General features: G+C 48.1%; 1 long non-coding RNA gene across 9 annotated transcripts; it reads left to right on the top strand.

Moving 5' to 3' along the window:
- The first annotated feature begins 1,880 nt into the window (after positions 1 to 1,880).
- LOC117310250 (uncharacterized) lies at positions 1,881 to 21,558 on the top strand. 9 transcript variants are annotated; one of them, XR_012329322.1, is made up of 5 exons: positions 1,970 to 2,106; positions 2,996 to 3,110; positions 7,312 to 7,484; positions 7,767 to 7,855; positions 13,225 to 19,253. It is a non-coding gene; the product is annotated as an uncharacterized lncRNA (long non-coding RNA). The 9 variants fall into 9 exon arrangements; XR_012329320.1 differs by lacking the exon at positions 1,970 to 2,106 and adding an exon at positions 2,294 to 2,700; XR_012329324.1 differs by lacking the exon at positions 2,996 to 3,110.

Here is a 21,558-nt window from a genome sequence, read left to right as displayed (position 1 = left end):
AGTAAAGCTTGTTTACTGGCTCCTCACATCACTCTTGGGGCAGACGCTCTGCTGCAGTGAACAGGATGCTTAGACCTTTGCTCCCTTCAAGATCTTCAGGGTCTGGCGATGAAGACTGTTCGTTTGGATGTGTTGGGGGGTAAGGAAGGAGGGAGGGAAGGGAAGGAACAGTTCACAAATAACGTGGTGGAGGGAGGTAGGAATCCTAGAGTCCACCACTTAGTTGTGTAGGAGGGACGCTGAGCCTGGTTAGAAATGCAAATTCTCGGGCCCCACCAAGGACCCACTGAATCAGAAACTCGGGGATGGGGGGTAGCAATCAGTGTTTTAACAAGCCCTCCAGGTGACTGCGATGCATGCTACAGTTTCACATTCACATTAGACCCACCAGAATAACCACAGGACTGAAGTGAGAAACAGCACCCCTCCCCCACCGCCCCAGGGTATCACCTCCTGGGGGTGTCCGGTTCACCCCTTCATTTCTACCTGGTCACATTCAGGCGGGGATGGCAACGGGGCGAGAGATTGGCTCCGGGATTGCGGGGCCAGAAAGCGTTCTGGGCGCTGATTGGTCGCCGCGAGATGGCCGGAATAAGCTCTTCCGGTGCGCAAAGCGGAGCCGGAAGTCCCGCTATTCCCTCCCCCTCCCCGCGCAAGGCGGTAGCCGAGTTGGAGTTCAGGGCGAGAGCGTGTTCGTGTGCGCGCTGGCGTTTTCAGAACGTACATTTCTCTGAGTTGGCCCACTCCAGAACTGGCTGTCCCGACGGGCATAGCTAGAAAGGGCGAGGATTCCGCTAGGGTACATGTACGGGGTAACAGAACGGTGACAGAGCCCATGGTCTTTATCTCATGTAGTCAGTGTCCTTGGGACCCCTGAGAGATGTCCCCTTTCCTAACGGAACCGAAGGCACGGTAGTCCTTTCCACCGATTACAGTCAAGGACAGAGGCCTGCCCCTCACCAGGCCTTCTGATCCCAGTCTGGAGCTTTATCCCTCCTGCCCGTTGGGAGACTGTGGCTGGCTTGCCCCACTAGGCCTATCCTGTATTACCCAGGGAGGCACAAGCAATCACAAGGCCCAGCACAGAGAAAACTTCTTGTAATGCTCCCTGTTACAGTGGTGTCACTGCATGGAGGTAACTTTTCAAGTAGGAAGACTTTTTCCCAAATCCAAGACTCCAGAGAATTGCGAGGGTTTCATCCTAACTTTGTCCTCCCTCCCTTTGGGCACCGGCCAGCAATGGTCCGCGGGCATCTACATCCGCTGTTCCCCGATCCCACCACCAAGGGGCGCGCGAAATGAAACGGTTCTGTCGTGGAACGTACCACTGAGGGGTAGAGGGAAGTCCTTCGAGTCGGGATGGAACCATTCGGGAGGGGGCGTCCGTTCTGGAATAATCCATTGAGCTCTGTGACAACACTGAGGGTCCCCTTACACCGCGTCGGGCATCGACCACGGGTCCCAGCGGAGGCACTCAGGGCGCCGCTGGGTCCATCCCCATTGTAACCGCTCCATCTTCCCGGCACATTCGAGGCCGAGGGGACACCGGGTTCTCAGCCTGCAGCCTTCTTTTCTATCTACTCCAGGGTCACCCCTTCGTTTCTGCATGGTCACATCCAGGTGGGGGAGAGCAACGGAGCAAGGGATTGGCTCCGGGATGCGTGTATGTGTGTGTGGGGCGGGGGGGTCGAAATCGAGAAAGCGTTCTGGGCGGTGATTGGTCGCCGCGAGAAAGCCGGAATAAACTCTTCCGGGGTGTCAAGCGGCGCCGGAAATCCCGCTATTCCTGCCCCTCCCTCCTCGCCTGCCCAGTTCCCATTGGCTGTCTCTCTGGGACAGGCACAGTGGTCGCCGAGTTGACGCTCAGGGTGAAAGGTGTGCGTGTGCGTGTGCGCGTGCGCACGCGGGCATTTTCAGAGTGTACATTTTTCTCCGAGTTTGACTACTCCAAGACTGACTATCCGTAAGGGGCTGATTAGCTGCCCGGGTCGGTGGCGAGGTTCGGCGCAGTCGCTGGCTGTGCAGGGTGACGGTGGTGGTGTCTTTCCGCGAGCTCTTACAGTCTTGTTTAGCCTTCACTCAGTCTGGAGCGTGTGGCACCGCAGGGTCAGTCGCGCAGATTCATATAATTAAGGCAAGGAGGGGTCACCAAACTTTTTTGGTGTCTCTCCCTGGGAAGTAACGTGTGTCGTGCAGTTTGGAGATGTGTACCGCTACGTCTGACATCCCAGATGCTGTTTGAGTACATTTGGCGTCTTGGAGCATTTTGGGGAGTTTTTGGTGAATGGGGATATTTTATCTGGGTGGGTTTTGTGAGCCATGGTACAAAGTCTGTAGGGATTTGTGTCCTTGTAGACCTGGGTGTGCATTTTCTGAGCTTTTGGGCATTAGAGTCACTGGGTGTTAGACCCTTATGTAGACGTCTGTACCCCAGCGTGTGAGGCCTTTGAACTGTTGTGATTCTGGGTCCCAAGGTGTGATGTCTCTGAGCTGCTTTAGGAAGGGGTTTGTCTAAAGGTGTAAAGTATCTGAGCTGTTTGGGGTCTGTGTGTCAGTAGTAAAATCTCTTACCATTTTGGCTGTGAGGTCTCTGTCCAGGAACTGAGGGAGTTGGAAACCCGGCAGGTATGATTCCGAAGCCTGGAACCCGACGTGCTGATGGTGCGTTGTTGAGGGTGTCACTTGTCTCCTGGAGTCTCAGTACGTATCATAATCAGTCAAATGGGGCCAGTGCCCACCTTGGAGGGTACCTGTGCATGTTAACAGTGTGTGTAAAGGGCCCGGCTCCCAGCTATGGTTCAGCAAATGTTTTCTGAGCGCCTGCCATGTACGTGAGTACTATTCGAGGAGTTTGTGACAGGACAAACTGACAAAGTCTCATTTCATAGAGTTGGTCAATAAGTAAATCAAGGGTGGCAGGTGCTATGTATGAAGAAAGATAGGGCTGGACCAGGGGAAAGGGTATGTGGAGATGATGTTATTATTTTATTCAAAGGTAATCAGGGAAAGTCTCCCTGAAGGATGACGAATGAGCAGAGACCTGGAGGAAGTGAGGGAGCACGCCGTGGGATTACCTGAAGGAAGAGCATTCCAGGCAGAAGGAACAGCAGGTGCCACAGTCCTGGCGGGGCAGTTCTACTTGGGCGTGCTCCCTGGATATCAAGGAGTCCTGTGATGCACTGGGTCCAGCACGTAGCACTCATTGAAAGGTGTCTGGTGCTGCTCTCTGTGTTTGTCCCACAATCTGTGGTGCATCCCCATTTCACAGATGAAGGAACCCGAGGCTCCAAGATGTGCCCTGCACCCTCTCTCCTGCTTACACCTGAAATTACTGAAGAGGGGTGAAAACTTTCTAGCCCATCATGAGAGACAGAGGGCCTGAGTGTAAGAGCTGCAGGGAGGACACCGTCCACACTGAATGTCAGCCAGCCAGCGGAGATCAGTTATAAAATGGGAATCATGCCCCTCATAACATTGCTACTCTTGATGGAGGGCAGGACTTAAGAATGAGAAAGGAACTGGGGCAAAGGAGAGAGGCAGGAAGGGGAAGCTGGAGGACAGTGAGGAAAAAACCCACTGGCTTCATCATATTGCTTGGATTTGGCCCAGTTCACCTTGATTAACTGATATATTCACTTTTCCCCTGTCCCTACCCTTTCTTTCCCTTCCCTTCTCTTCTCTTTTGTGCCTGAGCAGTTCAGTCCTAAAGCCATTAGGTGTTGACGGGCAAGGCAAGTATATGCGTGTAGGGGCATCCCAATTTGGGAGGTCAGAGCCCAAGGTGGTAAGGAGGATATCCCTGGGGGTTCTGTGGGGAGGTGGTTAACTGGCTCAGGGATTCAGGCTTGAGTGAGGTGTGGAAGTCAAGGGCAGGGGATGGTTCAGCATAGCACGTGGGGAGGACCTCTTTGTGGAGGAGGGATGGCTTATATGCATTGGGATTTGTCAACTCAGTGAATATATAAGGATGGTGGGAGCCACGTCTGTCACTTTTGGAAGAGGGAATTTCCAATATGGAAAGGAGGTAAACTGGAACAACTTCTGAGGAGTTCTACTGGAATTAAAGGTCTCCGTGAGAACTCCTGGTTTTCAATAGATATGTGTGCATATGTGGATAGATTGATATAGAAATATATATATGTGTGTGTGTGTGTGTGTGTGTGTGTGATTGTGTTCACACATATATTCCAAACTTCCTGAAAACAGCAACATCCCAATGACAATAAGTACACCTACCGCTAGATCCTAGCTTCTGAATACCATTCTCCGCTAAATGCTGGGTTCCCAGGCTGAGGAGAGAAAGGATTAATGAGCCTGGCTCAACTTGTCATGTCAGTAATAAGGGAAAGTTAAGGAATGATGGGGAGATGTCAGGGGGACACAGAATATAGCTGGAGGCTCTCCCACCAGAAAAGCTGGGGACTCTTTTATCTTTTCCAGCTTCTCTGAGGTATTATTGACATATAGCATGTAAGTTTAAGGTGCACAGTGTGATGATTTGATACACGTAGATAGGGCAAAACGATTACCACAATAAGGTTAGTTAGCACTCTATCCCCCTCACAGAATTACCTTTTTAAAAATTGTGGTGATAACATTTCAGATCTACCCTCTTAGCTTTCAATATACGATACAGTTTTGTTCCTTATACTCAGCATGCTGTACATTAGATCCCATAACTTATTCATCTTGTAGCTGGAAGTTTGTACCGTTTGACCATATTTCCCCAGCCCCTGGCAACCGCCATTCTAAACTCTATTTCTGTGAGTTTGACTTTTTTAGAGTCTACATATAAGTAGAACATACAGTATGTCTTTCTTTCACTTACTTCACTTAGCATAAAGCCTTCCAGGTCCATTCGTGTTGTTGCAAAAGGCAGGATTTTCTTCGTTTTTGTGGCTGAATAATATTCCGTTGTATATGTCACCACATTTTCTATATCCATTCATCCCCTCCATGGCCACTTAGTTGCTTACATATCTTGGTTGAAGCTGCATTGTAAATTGTGACGTTGGTGTTAGTCCTCCAACTTTGTTTTTCAAAATTATTTGGCTATTCTAGTTCCTTTGCCTTACCCAGAAATTTTATCATCAGTTAGTCTATATGTACAAAAAAATCCTTGCCTGGATTTGTGATTGGAATTGTATGAAATTGATGGATCTATTTGGGGACTATTGACATCCTAATTATATTGAATTTCTCAACAGATGAACGCAGTATGTGTCTCCATTTTGTTAGGTCTTCTTATATTTCTTTTCCTCAGCATTTTGTAGTTTTGAGCATACAGATCCTGCTTATGTTTCGCTAGATTTTGGGGGGAAGCTATTATAAATGGTATGCACAAGTCTTTTTTTTTTTTTAATTTCCTAATTGTTCATTGCTAGTACAGGCAAATATGCCTGATTTTTTGGTGTTGAGCTTGTATCCTGCGACCTTGTTAAACTCACTTCTTAGTTATAGGAGTTTTTGTTAATAGATTTCATGGGATTTTCTAGGTAGATAATCATGTCATTGGTGGATGGGAGCAGTTTGATTTCCTCCTTCCCAATCTCTAAACCATTTGTTTCTTTTTCTTTTCTTACTGGAGTGGCTAGGACTTCCAGTACAATGTTGACTTATAGCTATCCTCCTGGCCTGGTTCCTGATCTTAGGGAGAAAGCATTTAGTCTCTCTCCATCAAGTAGGATGGAGGGGCGGGTATTTTTGTAGATGCTCTGTGTCAGGTTAAGAAAGCTCCCCTTCTACTCCTGGTTAGCTGAATGTTTCATTATGAACGACTGTTGAATTTTGTCAGATACTTTTTCTGCATCAACAGATAACGATCATGTGGTTCTTTATCTTTGGTATGCTACTATGCTGGCTTGATTGATGTTTAATGCTGCACCAGCTTTGCATTTCGGGGATAAACCTCACTTGGTCATGGTGTATTATTCTTTTTATATATTGAATTTGATTTGCTACTACTGTCTTTGTTTGACTTTGGTATCAGGGTAATGCTAATCTGAAAAAGAATTCAACAAGTGTTCCCTCTCTTCTGTTTCCTTGAAGAGATTGCGTAGAATTGCTGTCATTGCTTCTTAAATGTTTGGCAGGATTTTCCAGGGGTACCATCTGGCCCTGGAGATTCCTTTTCTGTAAGTTTTTCAACTACAGACTCAATTTTAAAAATAGATGATCTGTTTCTTTTTTGGCTGAGCTTTGATAGTTTGTTCCATTTCGCCTAAATTGCCAAAAGTAATTATGTAGAATTATTCATAGAATCCTTTTAATTTCTGTGGGATCTGTAACCTATTTCATTCCTGATGTTGGTAAGTTGTGTCTTTAGTTATCTTGCCTTTTTTTTTTTTGTCTGTCTGGGTAGAAGTTTATGAATTTGTATTGACCTATTGAAAGAACCAGCTTTGGGTTTCGTTGATTAACTCTATTCTTTTTCTGATAACTTTTACAATCTCTGTTTCCCTTATTTGCTTGCTTTGAATTTATTTGGATTTTCTTTTCTAGTTTCTTAAGGTGGAAGCTTTCATTATTGATTTGGGTTCTTTATTCTTTCTAATACAAGCATTTGATGCTGTACATTTACGGCTAAGCACTGCTGTACCTGCATCCTGCAGATTTTGGTAGGTTGTTTTTTCATTTTCATGTTGCTTAAATTAATTTGTAACTTTCCTTGATCCTTGCTCTTTGGTCCATGGATTATTTAGAAGTATGTGATTTAATTTCCTTGTGTTTGGAGATTTTCCTCCTAACTTTGGCTTACTTATCGGTGGTTTTTCTCTTTTGGTCAGACGACATTCTTTGTATGATTGCAGTTATCTTGCAATTGGTCATATTTGTTTTATGACCCAGGATATAGTCTACCTTGGTGAAACTTCCATATGCACTTGAAAAGAATGTGGTATATTCAGCTATTGTTATGTGGAGGGTTCTATACCTGTGAGAACATTCGGTTCACCCATGCATTCTAATTTGCTTTCTCTCCGTTCTGTGTATTACTGAGGTTGTTGAAGTCTCCAGCTGTTCTTGTAGATTTGTTTGTTTCAGTTCTTCCAGTTCTGACTTGGTCATGTATTTTGAAGCTTTGCTGTTGAGTACTGTGCAGAATAGAGTTAACATAGCAGGCCTGAGACTATAATCCTTAGAAGGGCTGGCCTTTTTGGCCCTCACCGTCGCGTCTGAGAACTTGGATTTCAAGAGGTTTCCCACCGTTGCCTCCTTCAGAAGTGTAGTTTACTCCTCCATCTGTCCAAACAGTATGTTTTATGCTAAACACCTGCTTTCCTCCTGGGAACCTGAAATCTTGTTATGTGCTAGGCCCCGGGTTTCTCAGGAGCTTCCCTGGTGGACAGCATTTCACACGCGTTGTCATGATCCGTTGCCGAGGGACAAATTGCGTGATTATCTACTAGGAAAGGACTCTTGGAAGCTTGCGCTGGTTTCCTCCGGATGTTGCCCAGTGCACCTCTCCCCCTGGATGATTTGGCTTTGTATCCTTTTGCTGCAGTAAATCTTAGCCATGAGGATGACTATGTGCTAGGTCCTTGGGGTCCTCCTAGGAATTCATCAAAAGCAAGGGTGGTCTTGGGGCATCTGAAACGGTGGTGGCAGCTGTGGATTCACTAGCGAGACTGTGACTCGCTGAAATACGGTGAAAGCCTTGTTTGAGTAAAGGGAGGATGAAGCAGTAGGGATGACGATCTTTTTGTGCTCATTGACTGTGGATGTACCCGTGCTATGAACAGCAGCTGAGCCACTGACTGTTGTGATAGGTGTTACTTACAGAATTTGAAAACAAAAGATCCAGATCCAGGAGAGTCAGCGCACTGCATCCTCGGCTGCTTCTGCTGTGCTGCCTGATGTGAGTGGGGTGGCGGGGGGTGGGGGGGTGGGGAGTGCAGCCAGCTCCTGACTTTGGTGTGTGTTATTTCCTCCAGGCCTGGGGGAAAGGATGCAAAACCTTACAAAAGGTGAAACTCTGGGTCGGCCAAAAAAATGTTAAAAGTTTGACTTGCTCTCTCCTACAAGCGGAAGAAAGCAAGTAAAATCAGGGTCTGGGCTGGAGAAAGCTTCAGATAAACTAGAGGCAAGAAGGGGAAAAAGGTCTGCAGGCTTTTCTTCAACTTGGCGGCGGCGGCGGCGGCGGCGGCTGCGGGCTGCTGCTGCAGCAGCAGCAGCAGCAGCCCCTCCCCAGCACTCGCGCCCGAGCTACCCGGCCGCTGTGCGGTACCCTGTGAGTGTCAGTTTACTGCTAGGCGTTTGAGTAAAGCGTCCCTGGGAGAGGGAAAAGGGGGAATTTTAAAATGGCTTTGTACGTTGTGGCTGTTGCATCTGGATCTTTGAGACAACTGAGACGAGACGTTAGCATATGACTCTTCAGTGCAAGAGAATGAGCTTTTCCAGCCTCCTCACGGGATCAGTGAGACAGACAAAAGGACAGGAGGCTGTGTCAACCCATTTTGAAAATTTTAAAAATTCACGATTTTGTCCTGGCCAGTTGCTAAACGTAATGTCTTTACAGTTAGATTATAAAACACGTTTTGCTATGAAAGTACTCTTGCCTACAGCCCTTCCATACAAAAGATTAGGGGGACATTAGGGGATAATTAAAGAAATGTAAGTTTTGTTGTTTGTTTTTGTGTTTTTTTTGCGGTACGCAGGCCTCTCACTGTTGTGGCCTCTCGCGTTGCGGAGCACAGGCTCCGGACGCGCAGGCTCAGCGGCCATGGCCCATGGGCCCAGCCGCTCCGCGGCATGTGGGATCCTCCCGGAGCGGGGCACGAACCCGGGTCCCCTGCATCGGCAGGCGGAACTCCCAACCACTGCGCCACCAGGGAAGCCCCGAAATGTAAAGTTTTGATTTCAGGATTGTACACAGTGATTGTATAACAATGGAGAACACACCACCCCTGGCACCTGGTGGGGGAAGTGTAGAGAGGGAGCGAGGGCATTAATGATCTTGTCTGTTCCTGGGAATTTTCTATGTTTCCTAAAGGAATACTCCCCATGCAGCCTTCCAAGCTGCTGTGAGCACTTTTTTTTTTCTTTTTGAATTTTACTTTATTTATTTTTTTATACAGCAGGTTCTTATTAGTTATCTATTTTATACATATTAGTGTATATATGTCAACCCCAATCCAGTGAGCACTTTGAATGCAAACTGTCTGCTGAGGCTCCAGTCACACCTGAGGGAGCTCTGACTGTGGGGCCGCAGGAGTGGCCCCAGCCCCTGGATGGTGCATGCAGAGCACCTCCAGGTGTCAGCCACCCTCGGAAAGAGGATGCGCTGGGGTCCCGGACAGACAGAACTGCTTGGAACGGGCTGCCTCCAGGCAGTGCCTCTGAAACTAAGGCCTCAGATGGATTATTCAAACTGGACAGGGAGTCCTAGGGGGGCAGGTCCCTGGGTGGGAGGCCACACTGGGGCCCCAGGGAGCTGTCCTGCCTGCCTGATGTATGTCCTGCTCGGGGCAACCTAGCAGTTGTGAACCCTTTGTTTCTAGGGATACATGTATGCCTCGGAATTACCCCTTCTTGTGTGTGAGCCCCTGAATATCCCGACGCAGCCTCAGCCTGGTCGGGATACTAGTGACCAGAGTACGTCTGGTCACATACTAGTGACCAGAGTATGCTGTGCCTGAATTGGTGCCTCAGGTGCCTCAGCTACAAAAGGTTCATACAAAAAACTAAGCCGTAAGGTTCCTGGCTTTCTAAGTTAGACCTTCATGGTTAATGACACCTGTATTTAAATGGCTGAGTCCTGGAACCCTAAGGGATGTAACTGACATCAGTACTGCAGTGTAGGCTGGTGTCACTGCGCTGCCTGGGTCCTAAGACCTGTGGCATTCCCCTCCCTCCCTCTGCAGACTGACATCCTTCTCGCTCGTCATTAAGACACTGGGTCCAGTCCTTCACCCGTTACGTCAGCTCCACAAGTGTGGACTGACTTTCTACCGTGTCTCAGGTCCTCTGCCCTGAGGACACCAGGATGAACGGGATGTGTTTCCAGCCTTCTGAGAAGGAGTTAAAAGTCTGGTGAGGGAGACAGACGTGGAAGCAAAACCTCGGTGCCTCAAAGACAATGGGCTTATCTGGCTTTGTTCAGCAACCCATGGCAGATCACACTATGAGCATTTCCCACGTAATTTTTCCCATCCATTAACAGCATATCCTGAAGATCCATCTAGTCAGTACAGCTGGATTCCCCTCATTCCTGTAGGCGTGTACAACCTCAGCTACCAAGCGACACTGGTGTGTTGCATCAAGCTCAAGGCCAGTAAGAGAATTGCCTTCAGTATGTGTTCTCTAAAACACTCAAGGATTCTTTGTAAGTTTCCAGAGAAAGCAACATTCAGGCTTCCCTTAATTCACGGGTAAATTACAATCATGGAAAATCCACTTTATTTAACTCTCTGCTTAAAAGTGTTTGCCTCCCTGTAACCCTCAGCCCACAGATGCCGGTAGCTCCTCCCAATCATTTCAGCACCCAGACCTACCCTCTGAAACTTCCTGTCAGCTTCCACCTACTTACCAGGTGCACCATTGTGGTAGTAAACCACATAACATACTGGTTATCAACCACGAGAATAGGATTTTGTGAAGGTATCCCCAGACCTCTTATTCTCATCAAAAGGATAGGAATGATATGGTCCACGTCAGGGTTTGGTCTGGGGAAATAGCATGGCAGCATGGAGTAGGACACAGGACTCCCCAGGAAGGATTCCAGGCACCTTCCTCGTCTGTCTTGCTTTCTGTGACAAGATAATGGTTCAGGGACAGACGGGGTGTGAGGTAAGGCTTCGTTTCCAAGGTCAATCACGGCCGTGGGCATCAGTGTTTAGGATGGTTCTGTGGTCGTCGTGGCTCTTGGCTCCCGGGTCTGGGGTCCTTCTCAGAGAGAACGAGCCCTCTCCAGGCTGCGTTACCAGAGTCACGGGCCAGGCGAGGGCTTTAAGCTACTAGGGAAGGCTGTCTGCTTCGGCACGGCAGATCAGATCAGAGGAGGACAGCTGAGAGGAGAAGAGGGGAGAAGATCTCCTCAGGTCAGGGGCAGGTGTCTGATCGGTGAAGGGAAGACATTTTTCCTAAATTCTGGTTGCTCTGGGCTTGTGTGGCATGGAGGGAGTGAGGGTGCAAGAGAGAAGCAGAGGCTGACTGGAGGTGGGGAGAATAGATCATATAACCTCATATCGTCTGTGTCCCACGGCCCCCGAGAAAAGCCCAGGCCATGTGGCATCTCAAAGGTCATCTCCTCTCACCACCTCCATCCACTGGCCATGAAGAGAATGGATCTGAGATAAACTGAAGCCTCAGAGAGACAGGCCAGTGGGGTGGTGGTGTCTTCTCAGAAGATCCGCTGCCCTGCCCTTGGTTTGACTCTCACGCTGTGTCCTTTACGTTCTCTCTCCTGTGCTCTCAGGTTGGTCTTCCCAACTGTGTGTTTGTCCTGGGAAGAGTCAGTACATTGGAGACAGTCTCGCTACCAAAGGAGTTTATTAAAGTTCCTGAGAGTTTCCCAGGCAGAGTGAAAAATCAAAGATTCTAGGGCACCGTTGTAGCCACACTAAATGAGATTCACTGAGTGCGGATCATGGAATCTGCATTTTTGTGTTTTTTTTTTTTTTTTAATAATTCCTCAGTTCTGATTGACATGGACAATTTGTCTGGGTACTACCAGAGCAGAGGAACGAACAGTCTTATTTTCCCTACTGGCAGGTTTCTCTCTCCATCGGGAGCATGTGGAGGTGACAGAGGTTTGCTGCCTTCTCTGATGCACAAACCCAAGACCTTCAGGCTAGGAGACTGACATGCTGTCTGCTGTTCTAAGGAGGCTCTCAGATCATTGTTTCCACAAAACATCCTGATTCCAATCCTGTCAAGCCTCCATCTAAAAGATTTCTGAAGAAACCAGATTTCTATTTAGTGTGCAGTTCCATGCTGTAAGGTCAATTTGTGTTATGTGTTAGCTGTTTTTCTACATATTTTGCAGTAGCCATTGGATCTTGCCCTTGACTGAATAAATACAGAACACACTTGAGTTTTCCACAATGCCTCCACAGACCTGTGGCTCCACCCCTTACTGCTGGGTGACACTGAGCGGGCTACTTAGCATCTCTGTGCCTCAATTCCTCCATTAGTAACATGGAAACACTAGTTAGGAGTAAATGTAACTACTTCTTGGGGCAGTTTAGAGCACTGACCATGTTAAGACATGGGAAGTTGTCAGGACAGTGCTCAGCATGTGACAAGTTCCTGGTGAATTCTAGCTGTTGTCATTACTGCTGTTAATAGTGTTACCGTTCCCACATTTCCCTGGAGAGTGTTCCAGAGAAACAATGTCAAGACCACCTTTGACTCACCACATGGACTTTGCACTATCACTTCAGCCTCTCAGGGACTCAAGAACTGAATGTATGGGGCATGGGTGTGGGTATGTGTGTGTGTGTGTGTGTGTGTGTGTGTGTATTAGCATAATGAGTATTTAACTCTCCTTATGGGGATATTGTGAAGCCTAAATACAATGCTGGGGTTTCATCAGGGGCTCGTATGGAAAAGTTTAGTGCCTATTCTCTAGGAAATTAGAAGTCTAATGACCTCTTCGTATGATTTGTATAATGATGGGAAAGTAAGTGATCACTGGACGATTGTAGTAGAACATGAGTATATACATTTTAAAAAACATTCCAGAGGGAAATTTAAAGGCCCAAGGACCTTATCATATAGCCCTTTTTTGGGGGGGGCATTATTTTTATGAAGCCTAATTCTCCTGTATCAAATTCTGAATATCTGAATCTTATGAAGATACAAAAGTATTAATACTCAAACTTTCATCAGTAGGACTTTATTTCTTGTGTAGTTTTCACATTGCCGGTTTTATGGTGTTTCTTATTTCTTCCACTAATATTCACGTTTTTTTAACCAAAGGGTGATGGTGTGAATATTTTCTGAGTTACATCCTGAGGAGATGGTAAACAGTGTTTTTGGATGGAGAGTCTGAGGAGGGGGCCAAAGGGGAGAGAGAGTGGAGCGGGAGTGGTTGAGGAGAAAGCAACGGGGGCAGGGAGAGAGATATGGGTACAAGCAGAAACCGAAGTGAAGAGACACAAGAATAAAAGCTCACCCTTCTGGACTGTGTTTAACTCTCTATATGTATAAGTGTAATAAGGTCTCTGAGTACTCACAGCAACATTATGAGGTAAGCATTTTTAATGTTATCATCCCTTTTTGCAGATGAGGAAGCTTGAGACACGTAGAGGTTAACGGGTGAAGGAACTTGCCCAAAGTCACCTGGCCGGCAAGAAGTGAGTCAGATTGCTACGCAGGCCTGAAAGAAACAGAGAGGTGTGGTATCTGACCCCCAAATCTGGAATACACTGCAGTGTCCAGTGTCCTCTGGATCAAAAGGCAAGTGAACATGTCCATCGGCATGAATCAGATTACCATGGATCTGTGTATGGATTGAGCATGATGTCTCCTAAGTGCATGAAAGACCACGGGGTGTCGTGTCAATATGCACACGTCACAGAGAACAGTTCCTGGTCCATATCAAGCTCTATACATGTCTTTGCTTCTACCGACATCAGTATCAGCATCCTCATCCTCATCATTATGGGAAGTAGCATAACCATACTATAATGATAAACAGAACAACAGACACAAAAGTATGAAGACATTACCTCCCCCCATCTCCTAATCTTTAAAAATGCAGAGAAAAAACCTGGAAGGCAGTAGACTACATATTAAGTGTTTTTCTCTTGAGTGTGAAATTCTAGATAATGCCCAAATAACCTTTTTTTTTTTTTTGGCGGTACACGGGCCTCTCACTGTTGTGGCCTCTCCCGTTGCGGAGCACAGGCTCCGGAGGCGCAGGCTCAGTGGCCATGGCTTATGGGCCTAGCCGCTCCACGGCATGTGGGATCTTCCCGGACCGGGGCACGAACCCGTGTCCCCTGCATCGGCAGGCGGACTCTCAACCACTGCACCACCAGGGAAGCCCCCAAATAACCTTTTAATGTGCTGTATCTTCATTGTTACGTAGCCAGTTTTTCTATTATAATTTGAAACTAGTTTTTCCGAAGACCTGTTCTCTTAGGTATCTTGACGTTTCAGGATGAAAAAAAATTGTTTTGGTATCCTTGCCAAGTGAAAACCCAGTCAGCACACTTAAGTGAGGAGTATGATCTTTGGTACAGTGGGGGGTGTGGGGTGTGGGGGGAGCAGAGAGGTCCTGATGGAAGGTTAGCTAAGTCTGCAAGCGTTGTGAAAAAGGCCACGGACGATATAAGCCCAAACCAAACAACAACTCACAGGTCCCTAGGAAGAGACTGGTGTTCTATCCACATAAGTGTCTGTATTAGGACTTCTTAGACCTTTGCTCTTTTGGCTCCCGTGGCACAGTGGGGCAGCGTGTGGCGCTTGTAACGCAGTCCTGCTTTGACCCAGGCTGTGGATGAGAGTTGCAGCCTCCCCTGCAGCACCGCCCCTTTTGTGGGCCAACTGGAGCACTTTTCTTGGTGCCTGGGAGCCTCCAGATTCAGAAGGGAAGGGAGACAGAAAATGCGTAGCTCAGTAGGTAGATCCGACCCTCCCAGATAGAGCCATGCACAGCAAGTGAGATGCAGGTGCAGCTTGGTGCAGTAACCCGTTGGGAATTAGCAGAGTTGGATTGGGTGACTCAAGGAAGAAATGTGGATGTGAATGCAAAGGGGAGGAACCACATTAAGAGGGGTAAACAGCTATAATTCCCATTTCTGTAACAGGGTAGGGTACTCCATTATTGTTGGGAGAAGGCTCCCTGGTCTGAGCTCTGGGAGGGCGTCACGGCACTTTAGTGATGAGCGTTCTGAGGAACCGCCATCAACCCTAACCAGGGGGCGCTGAGTGTCTGAAGGCAGGAAGTCTCAGTCTTTACCCCTAACAGACACAGACAGCTTCTTAGCCCTGCTGAGAGTGGTGCTGTGGCACCTGAGGGAAGCTCAAAGTTGCCCTCTAGCAAAACTACCAGTGCTCCTTATGTCCTAATCCAGGTCAGGGTGGCTGCCCAGACACTGTGCACTGATCCGGATAAGTCTGATGGTGTGTGTGTGTGTGTGTTTGTGTGTGTGTGTGTGTGTGTGTGTGTGTGTGTGTGTGTGTGTCTGTGTGTGTGTGTGTGTGTGTCTGTGTGTGTGTCTGTGTGTGTGTGTGTGTGTGTGTGTGTGTCTGTGTGTGTGTGTGTGTGTGTGTGTGTGTGTGTGTGTGTGACAAACAGTGACTTTATTCCTTGAATCGTTCACCAAGCTCCAACTACTATGGTCAAGGCACTGTGCTGGATGTCTGGGGATACATAAAAAAACAAACAAAAAAAAAATGGTCAGCTGGGTATCTGCTCAGTCAGCTGACTGACAAGGACAAGGAGGGATCATAGATACTGAATGACAAGCCTGTGCCAGGCCTTAGAAGGAGTGAGAGGCAGGACGTGGGGGAAGAGCAGAGGAGAGTCGAGGTGGAGCAAGCAAGGAACTAGGAGGACCGCGTGAGGGGCAGCTCCGAGTGAGACTGATGGCCTCACCTGGACTTGACATGCCCTTCCTAACTGAGCTCAGGTCCCTGACTCCATGGCCACCTGTGCTCTGGGCACAGCATCACAGACTCCACTAGCAGCCTGCGTTCATTCAACAGTCCATCGATTGGACACGTAGTTGCGGGGCCTACACTGGGCACCAGCCACTTGGTACTTGGGAAACATTCAGTGAACTGACCGGTGCTTTAAGGATCTTGACCCAAGTTCCACTGTGAGGCCAGAACTGTGGCTGATGGGGCAACAGAGTGACCCACACGTGTGTAATGAACGTTGCAGCCTCTTTGGTTAGGAGTTTCCGGAATTAGGGATCGTATGAAAGATGCAATGCTCCTCCCCCCACCAAAGGGAAGAGAATCTGACTCGAGATATGCCCTGTTTACTCCATTCTCCTGTGTCATTTTTAACGCAGAAATAACTGGTCCAAGAAGAGCTACCCTTTATTGACCAAGTACATTTGAGTCGAGGTCCTTCATTCACTGAGGAAACAAGTTCGAAGCACCGACCAGACACTAGGTCTCCGCTACTGGGGCCAGTTTGGGGATGCAGGGATGATGGGGGCTGCAACCTGCAAGCAGATGACTGCCCCCTGTTGTGTGAGAAAACCCATGGCAGGATTTAAATCATAGAACCCTAGGAACACAGAAGAGAGCCTCTGACCCCCTGCCATAGTGTGCGGGGTCGGGGGTGTGTGGTGTGTGGGTGTTTGGTCAGGACACACTTCTCAGGGGTGGGGAGGTTCTTTAGGTGGCACTTCGATCATCCACAGTTTACAGACACAAGCTGAAGAGCAGAGACATGAACATGGGTGGAGCCAGATTTCCATTCTCAGTCTGTTGGCTCCAGACCACCATGGCAGCTGGGTCAGCTCCAGAGCTGTCATGCAGCCACTACAAACACTTCCTCTGCCTCTGCTTGCCTCTCAGTTCCTTCCATCTGATAAATAGAGTGAGACTGGTGGAGATATAACTGGGGGAGGGTTGATTGCAAAGCCTCTCTGATATGGCAGAGTGCCCCCCCACACACAGGGGAGGCTGAAGTCCTGCCCGGCCGTTGGCTCTGAGGCAATCCTTTTGCGCCGGTGGACTCCAGTTTCTTGGCTGCAAGGCAGCTCCTGCGAAGGCAAACACAGAGAGCGTCTTAGAACCTTTCAGGGTGGCTTTGCCCTACTGGGTTCCTGCATTTCACAGGTGGACATGGTATTGGGACAATGATGACTTTCCTGTCACGGAACAACATCTGCATCTCGGCACCTGAATCACAAGCCAAGTGGGTTGTCGTGACCGCAAAGAAGACGGGCTTTGCAGTCGGGCAGAACTAGGGCTTGACTGCCAGATCCAGCCTTTACTGCATCAGCGACCTAACCTCTTTGAGCTTGTTTCCTCGTCTATGGAAGGCGGGGGTTGATACTTCTCTGGATCTATGGGGAATAAAACCGCATATGCCCGGCTCCCATTAGCTCAGTAACTAGGCTCCGGGTGAACCATTTTACACTGCGCCCTGTGTTAGGGACACATCAGTGTGGAGGCAAGCATGCCGGGGGCCTCTGGGCATCTACTCCATCCTCTGGCTGGGGTGGGGGTTGGGGTAGTGGCGGTGGAACTGGTGCCATTTCCATCTTTTTAATTGTCTTTACATATCAAAGGCACACACTTCATTTCATACTTAGGTGTGCTCTGCTCAGAGGAGTTGTACTGAATGAAGTCAGTCCTCACAGTTGAGTCTGTAGCAGGCAGAACCAGCAGTGGGGACACCTAAGGAGTTGCAGGAAGGTGCTGTCAGATTCCCTAAGAGGGTCCCCATACTGAGTGCGCAGCTGATCCTTGCCTCCCTGATGATCACAGGGGACTAGTAAATCACAGCCTTGCATGGGGAGGACCCGTTAATATACTTTCTCCTGTCCTAACAGAAACTCAGACTATAAACTATAGTGAAAATCTCATCAAAACAAAGTCCATGGGTAGGGCAGTTCAAAGCCTGTTCAATTTACTGGTCACAGATACCATAAAGTGACAGATTTTTTTTCCCATTGTTCAGCTTATCCCTCCTCACTGTGAAGCAGGTGGTCACCCTGGATCCCTCTATGCTTCCAAAACTGTGGCCAAATTCCAAAGGTCATATTCAAAGGCAACAGTGGGCCCGTATAACATAAGGCGAGAGAGCTTTTCTGTCTGTATCCTGTTCTTAGTAAGGAAGCCTTTCCCAGAAAAACTCAGCCATCAGATTGCATTTCAAATCAGCTCACTGTGAACCACAGTAAAACGTGTGTCCGTGTGGGGAATTCATAATGAAATCTCCATCACCTTCCATTCGGTAAAAATATCAAATCTGGTAACTGTGACTTTTCATCCAGGTACTCCTCAGGAAAAATGGAAATTGCTCTACCCAGCCTGACAGCTGAACCTAAGAAGGAATCAGACAGATGAGGAGGGAGGAAGGGCATGTAAGATGGAGGGAACAGCACGTGTGAGGTTGTGAAATCTGTGGGTGGTGGGGGCCGGGAGCAGGGCGGGCAGGGGGGGCGAGGGAGGACGAGTGTGAGCACACCAGCCATCTGATGAACAGAAAGAGGTCTGGGTGCGCTGGAATATCAAGTGGGGCTTGGAGCGGAAGGAGGGGGTCTGGTGACGATCAGACGTTTGGGGGCAGGCAAGGCCTGCTGTGCTTAGTCCAGGAGGCTGGACATTATCCTAAGAGCAGCGGGCAGCCCCTGCAGAGTTTTGAGCAGGGCTGTCATGCCCAGGTTAGGACTTAAGAAAGCTTCCTCAGGCAGTAGGATAGACAATGCGTTGGAAAACATCAGGATTGCTGGTGGTGGTCAAGGAGAGAGATGAGGGTGACGTGGAACTCACTGTGCCGATGGAGAGAAGTGTCAGGATCTTGCTTAGAAAGACTTAGGAGGCAGAAAGGTGGGGCTTGATGACTGAGAGGGTGGTGAGAGAGAGGCAGCAGGCAAGGATGGCCTTAAGGATCTCTGGCCTAAGCAGCTGGGGAGAAGGCTGCCTTGCCCTGAGTTAGGCAACAGTAGAGGAGGTGCAGCTATGTGGGGAGGGGTTGTGGATGGGTTCAGTTTGGACTTGTTGAGTATTCCTTGCCTTTGGGGCTCAAACACGTATTACCTGAATGACTTGGGGTAGCTGACCTAACCTCTCTGTGCCCAAGATGCCTCAACTGTGATAGCAGGCTCAATGTAAAATAATCCTAGTTGATGAGGTGGGAAAGCAGAGACTACAGAGAAGCTAGGGGAGCTGCTCAGAGTCACACAGGCCGTCAGAGGAGGAGTGACCCACAAACCTAGGCATACTCGATTCAGAGCCCACACTCTTTATTTTTTAATTAAATCCGACATACCATATTACATTAGTTTCAGGCGCACAACAAAGTGATTCCACACTTTTAAACATTAGGAAATGAATAACACGATAAGTTTGGTTACCATCTGTCACCATACAGGCTTATTACAATATTATTGACTATATTCTGTGTATGTACATTTCATCCCCGTGACTTATTTATTTTATAACTGGAAGTGTGTACCTCCTAATCCCTTCACCTATTTTACACAACTCCCCACCCGCTCCCCCTCTGGCAACCACCGGTTTGTTCTCTGTGTCTCTAACTCTGTTTCTGTTTTGTTCCCTGTGCTCACTTGTTTTGTTTTTGAGGTTCCACATACAAATAAAACCGTGTGGTATTTGTATTTCTCTGTCTGCCTTATTTCAGTTAGCATAACACCCTCTAGGTCCATCCATGTTGTCAAAATGGCAAGATTTCATTCTTTTTTATTGCTGAGTAATATTCCGTTGTGTATATGCATACCACTTCTTTTTTATCGATCCATCTATCAATGGGCACTTCCATATCTTGGCTAGGGTGAATAATGCTGCAGTGAACAGAGGGGTACATACAGCTTTTGTGATTAGTGTTTTTTGTTTTCTTCAGATAAATACCAAGAAGTGGAATTGGGGCTTCCCTGGTGGCGCAGTGGTTGAGAGTCCGCCTGCCGATGCACGGGACACGGGTTCGTGCCCCGGTCCGGCAAGATCCCACATGCTGCGGAGCGGCTCGGCCCATGAGCCATGGCCGCTGAGCCTGCGCGTCCGGAGCCTGTGCTCCACAACGGGAGAGGCCACAACAGTGAGAGGCCCGCGTACCGAAAAAAAAAAAAAAAAAAAAGAAGTGGAATTGCTGGATCATATGGTAGTTCTAGTTTTAGGTTTTTTAGGAAACCCTCACTGTTTCCATAGTGGTTGCACCAATTTACATTCCCACCAACAGTGCATGAGGGTTTCCTTTTCTCCACATCCTCGCCCACATTGCTTACTTGTTATTGTCTTTTTGATAATAGCCACTTGACAGGTATGAGGAAGCACCTCACTGTGGTCTTGATTTTGCAATCCCTGATGATTAGTGATGTTGAGCATCTTTTCATATGCCTGTTGGCCATCTGTATTATCTTCTTTGGAAAAATGTCTATTCAGTGTTTTGCCCCACTTTTTAATCGGGCTCTTGGTTTGTTTTTTGTTTTGTTTTGATAATGAGTTCTGTGAGCCCTTTAGATGTTTTGGCTATCTACCTCTTTTCGGATATATCACTTGCTAATATCTTCTCCCATTCAGCAGGTTGCCTTTTTGTTTTGTTGCCGGTTTCCCCTGCTGTGGAAAAGCTTTTTAGTTTGATGTACTCCCGTTTGTCCATTTTTGCTTTTGCTGCCCTTGCCTGAGGAGACATATCCCAAAAATTATTGCTAAGACCAGTGTCAAAGAGCATACTTGGCTATGTTTTCTTCTAGGAGTTTTATGGTTTAAGGTCTTACAATTTAGGCTTTAATCCATTTTTTGTTTATTTTTGTATGTTGTGTAAGAAAGTGGTCCAGTTTTCCCAGAACCATTTATTGAAGAGGCAGCCTTTTCCCTAATGTATATTCTTGGCTCCTTTGTCATAGGGGTTTATTTCTGTCAGAGCCCACACTCTTAAGCATCCCCAACTGTTCTCTCCGTAAAGGCTGGGGAGAAGTGGGAAGAGCTGGTGACTTCAGTGTCCGTTCACAGCTGGTGGCACCAAGTCTGGGTAAGATACATCATTGATCCTGCCCACAGTGCACTGGGGCGGGGATAACCATCCCCACCTGGCACGAGTTCACCAGGGTGGTGATGTCATGGGCTCACTCCAGCAGCCAACCCAGGTCAATCCTGCCAACCACAATCAACCATTTAGCCAATCATGAAGGTCTTCACTGTATCCGTTACATCCCCCCACTCCATGCCAGGCTGGCTGTTGAGACGGGGAGGTGAGGAGGAATTGCAGAGCCAGTCCCTGCCCTTGGGAGTTGAGTCATTAATCAGACAGAGATCTGACACCCATAGATGTGGTAGCAAGTGCATCATTGATCCCCTGTGAGGCTGGGTTGCTAGGAGACGAGAGGAGTGACAAGGATCAGGGTGGGATGAAGTGGACATGGCGGCAGGGGTGGGGGGAGCGGAGCAGGGTATGCTGGGTACTTGCCGAGGCCAGTCCCAAGTGCAGAATTACCCACAGCCTGCATGAGGGCGCCTGGAGGATGGATGGGCGGGTGTAAATGAGGGAATCAGCAGCGCCACCCCATCCCCACCTCAAAGTCTGTATCCCCAACCTGTGTATTGGGTGTAGGTGGTCTGGGGGTCCCATCTGAGACAGCATACTCTCCCAAGTTACAGAGTAGGAGCCAGAATCCTGTGATGTCCAGACATGTCCAGCATGTCAAATTCTAGGCCAGAGACCGAGCCACAGGCACCAAGAGGCCAGAAAATATTGGATGGGAGTTGGCTTAAAACGCAATGGCCGGTGCTTTGCGATGACCTAGAGGGGTGGGATAGGGAGGGTGGGAGGGAGGCTTCAAGAGGGAGGGGATATGGGGACATATGTATGCATATGGCTGATTCACTTTGGTGTACAACAGAAACTAACACAGTATAGTGAAGCAATTATACTCCAATAAAGATCTATTTTAAAAAAGAAAAAACAAA

This window comes from Tursiops truncatus, chromosome X (genome assembly GCF_011762595.2).
Source record: "Tursiops truncatus isolate mTurTru1 chromosome X, mTurTru1.mat.Y, whole genome shotgun sequence".
Lineage (NCBI taxonomy): Eukaryota > Metazoa > Chordata > Mammalia > Artiodactyla > Delphinidae > Tursiops > Tursiops truncatus.
The sequence above is the reverse complement of the archived record's forward strand: the minus strand, read 5'-3'. Positions and strand labels throughout refer to the sequence as shown.